General features: G+C 32.3%; 1 protein-coding gene across 1 annotated transcript in view; it reads left to right on the top strand.

The window, feature by feature from the left end:
* gig (TSC complex subunit tuberin) overlaps positions 1-6,000 on the top strand; it is a 236,097-nt gene that overhangs the window by 16,655 nt on the left and 213,442 nt on the right. The gene's annotated exons all lie outside the window — the stretch shown is intronic.

Genomic DNA, 6,000 nt, shown 5'->3' with positions numbered 1-6,000 from the left:
TATATTATATTTATAAAAAAACAAGTTTTTTAACTGAAAGTAAGGAGCAACATTAAAACTTAAAACGACAGGAAACATTACGTATGTGATTGGGTTCATCCCCTGGTCAATACCTCGCTCTTTAAGCCAAAGATTTCTTAATATTTTCAAACGAGCCAATTATTCTAATTAAAGGCATTTGTGATTAAGAGGCAATGTTCAAAGAATTGGAACACAATTTAAACTTTGCCTTAAAGACCAAGGTGTTGAATAGAGGACAAATCCTCCAATATTTGTATTAAAAATATAAGAATAGAGAGGTTCGTCACGTAAGTTAATTCGTAAGTTACGTATATTTATTGCTAATAAAAACGTTCGTAAATAAAATTAAACAGGTTTCGAGAAAGCCATTTAACCAAATAAAAGTAAAATTGATATTCACACTTTTTTTTTATTATTCATGTACGGTGAGCCAAAATCAAAACCTACATTAATTCAAAAACTTTCAAAAATTAAATAAAAAAAACAAGTTTTTTTAACTGAAAGTAAGGAACGACGTCGAACTTAAAACGAACAGAAATTATTCCGTATATAGAACAACGTCCTCAACGCCTCGCTCTTTTCGCTAAAGTTTTTTATTGTTTAAAAAAATAGAGTTGTGAGAAAGTAAAACTTTAGCATAAAGAGCGAGGTGTTGAGGAGGACACAGCCCCTTTCATATACGGAATAATTTCTGTTCGTTTTAAGTTTTAACGTCGGTCCTTACTTTCAGTTAAAAAAACTTGTTTTTTTTATTTAATTTTAATATACATATACCCATGTTTAGTAATCAAAATGTTAAAATTATTTGATTTATTAAAGCTATAAAAGTAAAAACATTTATATTTTTTCAGTAAAGTGCAAATTTTGTTCTGACCTTGGGAAGGCATAGGGGTTTTGCGCCCAACTTATGTTAGTTTCTGCTCGTTTTTAGTTCGACTCGGTTATTTATTGTAATTTCTGTTCGTTTTGCGTTTCATTTATTTATCAATGCTGATTTGTGGTAGTTTCACGCTTGGTAGATTGTTTGATTTTATTTTTGTTCATTTTTTGTTTAATGGAGTTCTTTACTTTTCGTTGAAAAAGTTATTTTATGGGAAAAGTTTTTTAAATTAATTTCTGTTCGTTTTATATTTACATAGTCTTTTCAGGGAAAAAGAAAATAATACTTTAAATCTTTTCGTTTTTTAAGACTTTTTATTTTGGTCTGCTATTTGTTTGCCGGAGAAAAATTTTCAGCAATTTTTAACAACATACGCCCTTTTAAAAATTTAGACACAAATAGTAGTGTTTTATTTAGTTTCATACGTCCTCTAGTTGACCTGAAATGGAAAACTTGATACCATTCGCAAAAAAATCAGTTTACTTTCTTTGATAGCTTGGATACACTTACGCTATTTTGATTTGGTTAAATTTTAAGAGCAGAAATGGGAGGGTTGGCGTGGGAGAGTGGGAGTGGAAGGGGGATTAGTTGCCCTCAAATCACTTTCGACTATTAAAAAGGGTATCAGCCCTTTCTATTTTCAATCAAATGAGCCCTTTTCGAAGTTCCCACGACAACTCCTTTGATATGAAGTGCCCTGGTCTAAACAACAACAACAACAAAATAATACATTATACCCACTCCGATCTTTACTATAATTATTTGAAAAAAACTACGTTTTCTAAAGAGTTAAAGAGGCTGAGTTACAAGGTCGAACCTTAAAACGTACAGGGATTAGAGAGTATTGGACGGGGCTGTCGCCCCCCAAACCCCCCGCTTTCGCAGTCTTTAAATAAAAAAAAAAAATTTTAAACTGAAAGTAAGGAGCGACATTAAATCTTAAAACGAACAGAAATTATTCCGTATATGAAAGAGGCTGTGCCCTCCTCAACGCCTCGCTCTTTACGCTAAAGTTTTTATTGTTTAAAAAAAGAGTTGTGAGAAAGTCAAACTTTAGCGTTTGACTCCTGCCCTAGGAGCCCTAGGAGCTCCCGGGCCCTAGGAAAGCTTAACCTCTAAATTTCAGCCCAATCGGACAACGTTAAAGGGGGGCTGTGGTGGGAGGGTCCAAACTTCCGGCCCAGTTTACCCCATGAAGATAAAGTCGGAGGAGGATGAAATTTTGCAAGTTTCTTAGTTTAAGCTTGGGCTACAAAATGCGATTACTGCTGTCTCTCTGCGACCTGGAGGACCGGATATCGCTTAACAGTGTGGTGGGTCGCCTCTTTATAGAGGCACAAGTGTGCCTCCTTGAAAATGTCGAGCCTTCCGATCACTTTCAACTATTTAAAAGGGTACTTGCCCTTTCGATTTCCAATCGAATGAGCCCTTTTGGAAACGACATAAATTGCAACCCTTACCCTAAGGTCTGTTAGGGTGGTTGTCATCCTCTAAGATAATTTCGGAGACCAGATAATTTTATCGTCATATTTATGGGGATGATTTGACCAAAAGTTTTACTACTGATGACGGTCACTGTATATGTGACCGAAATATCTGGTATTTTTGTATATATATATATATATATATATATATATATATATATATATATATATATATATATATATATATATATATATATATATATATATATATATATATATTTAAATGGGTTCATTTGCTTGGAATGAACGCCGCGCTCTTTACGCTAAAGCTTTTTATTGTTTAAAGAAAATAGAGTTGTGAGAAAGTCAAACTTTAGCGTAAAGAGCGAGGCGTTGAGGAGGGGACAGCCCCTTTCATATACGGAATAATTTCTGTTTGTTTTAAGTTTTAACGTCGTTCCTTACTTACAGTTAAAAAACTCGTTTTTTTAATTTAATTTTTGAACGTTTTTGAATTAATGCAGGTTTTGATTTTGGCTCACCGTACATGAATAATTGAAACAAAATTTGTATATTAATTTTACTTTTATTTGGTTAAATGGCTTTCTCGAAACTTGTTTAATTTTATTTTACGAACTTTTTTATTAGTAATAAATATACGTAATTTACAAATTAATTTACGTAACGAACTTCTATATTCATAGGTTTTTAATATGTATATTAGGGGGTTCGCCCCCTAGTCAATACCTTGCTCTTTAAGCTAAAGTTCGAATTTTGTTCCAATTCTTTAAAAATGACCTCTTAATCAAAAAGGCAGTTAATTAGAATAAATAGCTCTTATGAAAGTACTAAAAACTCTTTGGGTTAAAGAGCGAAGTACTGACTAGGGGGGGGGGGACCCAATCATATGTGTAATAATTTATGTTTGTTTTAAGTTTTGATGTTGCTCCTTGAAAAACTTTTTTTTTTTATTTAATTTCTTATATTTTTCTTTAATAATGCTGGAAAATCTGGCGCCCCCTTCATAGCAATGTCCCTTCCCCCATGAAAAATTCCTTCATGGAAAGATCCTCCCACATAACCCCGTCTGTATACTTCCCAATAACCAATACTATATGTTAACATTGGGTAAAGTTCATAACTTTCAGCCCTCCCCCCGAGGACTTCGGGGGATTAAGTCATCCTAAAAGACATAGTTATCATATTTTCGACCATGCTGAACAAAATGGCTAAATTTTGATCGGGTGACTTTGGGAAAAAATGAGCATGGGAGGGAGCCTAGTTGCTCTTCATTTTTTCGGTCACTTAAATAGAGCAGTAGAACTTTTACTTTCCGTTCGAATAAGCCTTCTCACGATATTCAAGGACCACTGGTTCTATACGATCACCCTTGGAAAAAACAACAACAAAAAAACACGCATCCATGATCTAACTTCTGGCAAAAAATGCAAGATTCCACATTTTTGTAGATATGTGCTTGAAACCTCTACAGTAGGGTTCTCTTATACGCTGAATATGATGGTGTGACTTTCATTAAGGTTCTATAGCTTTTAGAGGGTCTTTCCCCCTTTTTTTCTAAAATCAGCCAAATTTTCTCAGGCAGGTAACTTTTGATGGGTAAGACTTAAATATTTGAGCTCAGCATTAAAATCTGATTCCTTTGATGTATCTATTGGTATCAAAATTCCGTTTTTTAGAGTTTTGGTTACCATTGAGCCGGGTCGCTCCTTACTTACAGTTCGTTACCACGAACTGTTTGAAAAGATTTTGTTTGAAGAATAAAATTAAAAGGTCAGAAATGAACACGAACTTGAATAATTTTGATTCTATCTTAATGTAGGCTATACTTCTTGTGGGGCTAGAACATCCAAACTTGCTTTTTGAAGAAAACTAGATGTTAGTATTAACCAAATTGACTACACAACGTTAGACAGCATCAAAATTATGTGGCTTACTGCATTTGAAGTAATTTTTTTTTGTGACGCTCTGGGCTTTGGGGGCTTCAGAAGACGGTAGCCCTGCTCTTATTTGTTGTAGTTTTTGTTCATTGTAACTTTGACTGTATTATTTGTTTTAGTTTCTATTCGTTTTACTGTTCATCTATTCGTCCATAGCGATATCCGTTAATATCGTGTTTGACGTGATTATTCCTTTTAATTGTTGTTTGTTTAGGGGTTCATTAGTTTATTAATGATTAAAAAAGTAGAATAAAACAATTAAAAATAAATTAGAATAAATTTAAGAAGTAGATAAAACAAGTTAACAGAAAACTAGAAAATAGAGTAAAAGGTTAGAAAAACTCATATAGCTTGTATAATAATTTCGTGTATTTTCATCGTTTTATGTCATTAATTAAAAAAACTTTCTGAAAAAGAAGTTTTTCAAAAAAAAGTCCAGGCCATTTTAAACTTAAGATCAGCAGATACAAATACCTGTTAAAATTCAAACTCAAAACCAGAAATTGCTATTAATGAATAAATGAGACCCAAAACGACCAGAAATTAAATAAACAATCATAGCAAAAAAACAAGCCACAATTATTAATATAAATGAATCTTAAAGCGAGTAATACTTAAATTGAATATGCGAATCAAGCTTAAAACAGAAACGAAGTTTTTATAATTAAAGCATAAATAAAACCCAAGATAAGCGGCAATTGAAAAAAGAATCAGTGCTAAGAAACATACAATAGATACTAACTAAAAAGAAAGAGTGATCCTTAGATCGAGTTACACTTATACTGAATATGCAAATCAAGCTTGAAACGAACAAAAATCATTACAAACAAGAGTTTGGGTATCGCCTCCTTTTCTCACTGTAAAAGTCCAAAACCTACTGCGCCGTTGGCGCTTTACTGAACACTATATTTGTCTTGAACAGTCTTGGAAAGTATAAACAAAATCAGATTGAATATTTGATGTATAATGATATCAGTTGCTGAAAGCTCATCAGTTCAAAGTTTTACTGTAATTTTAATGTTCATTTTCAATATTAAGGACAAAAGAAAATACTTTTAATATAATTCGCTTTCAGTAAAGCGCCAATGACGCAGTAGGTTTCAGACTTTAACAGTGAGAGAAGGAGGGGATACCCAAATTCTTGTTTGTAATGATTTTTGTTCGTTTCAAGCTTGATTTGCATATTCAATTAAAGTTTTTCGTTTTAAGATTTATTTATTCATTTACATTAGTATCTATTGTATGTTTGTTTACATTGATTGTTTATTTAATTTCTGGTCGTTTTGAGTTTAATTTATTCTTTAATAGTAATTTCTGGTCGTTTTGAGTTTGAATTCTAACAGGTATTTGTATCTGCTGATCTTAATTTTAAAAAGGCCTTTATTTTTCTTTGAAAGACTTTTTTTAAGACAGTTTTTTTTTAATTTATTTTTGTTCGTTTTTGATTGCAAAAAAATTCAAGTTTAAAAAAGTTCCTTATTTCAAAATCAAACTTTTTTTTTCAAACATCAAACGTTCATCTAAGTATTTAAAACTAGTATCAGAGTAACAATTTCAAAGTAAAAAAAAATAACGAAATGAAGAAAGCATTAAAGTAACAATAAGCAACTTGCATAACAATGGCCAGCTTGCATAGCTTACAGCCCTTTCCCTGGGGGAAGCGGGAGGTTTTGTCAACCCCCGAGAGGCATAATTATTTTAATTGCTTCACCTTTTG

This window comes from Artemia sp. Qi Xiang Cuo, chromosome 8, assembly GCF_049724085.1.
Source record: "Artemia sp. Qi Xiang Cuo chromosome 8, ASM4972408v1, whole genome shotgun sequence".
Taxonomy (NCBI): domain Eukaryota; kingdom Metazoa; phylum Arthropoda; class Branchiopoda; order Anostraca; family Artemiidae; genus Artemia; species Artemia sp. Qi Xiang Cuo.
The sequence above is the reverse complement of the archived record's forward strand: the minus strand, read 5'-3'. Positions and strand labels throughout refer to the sequence as shown.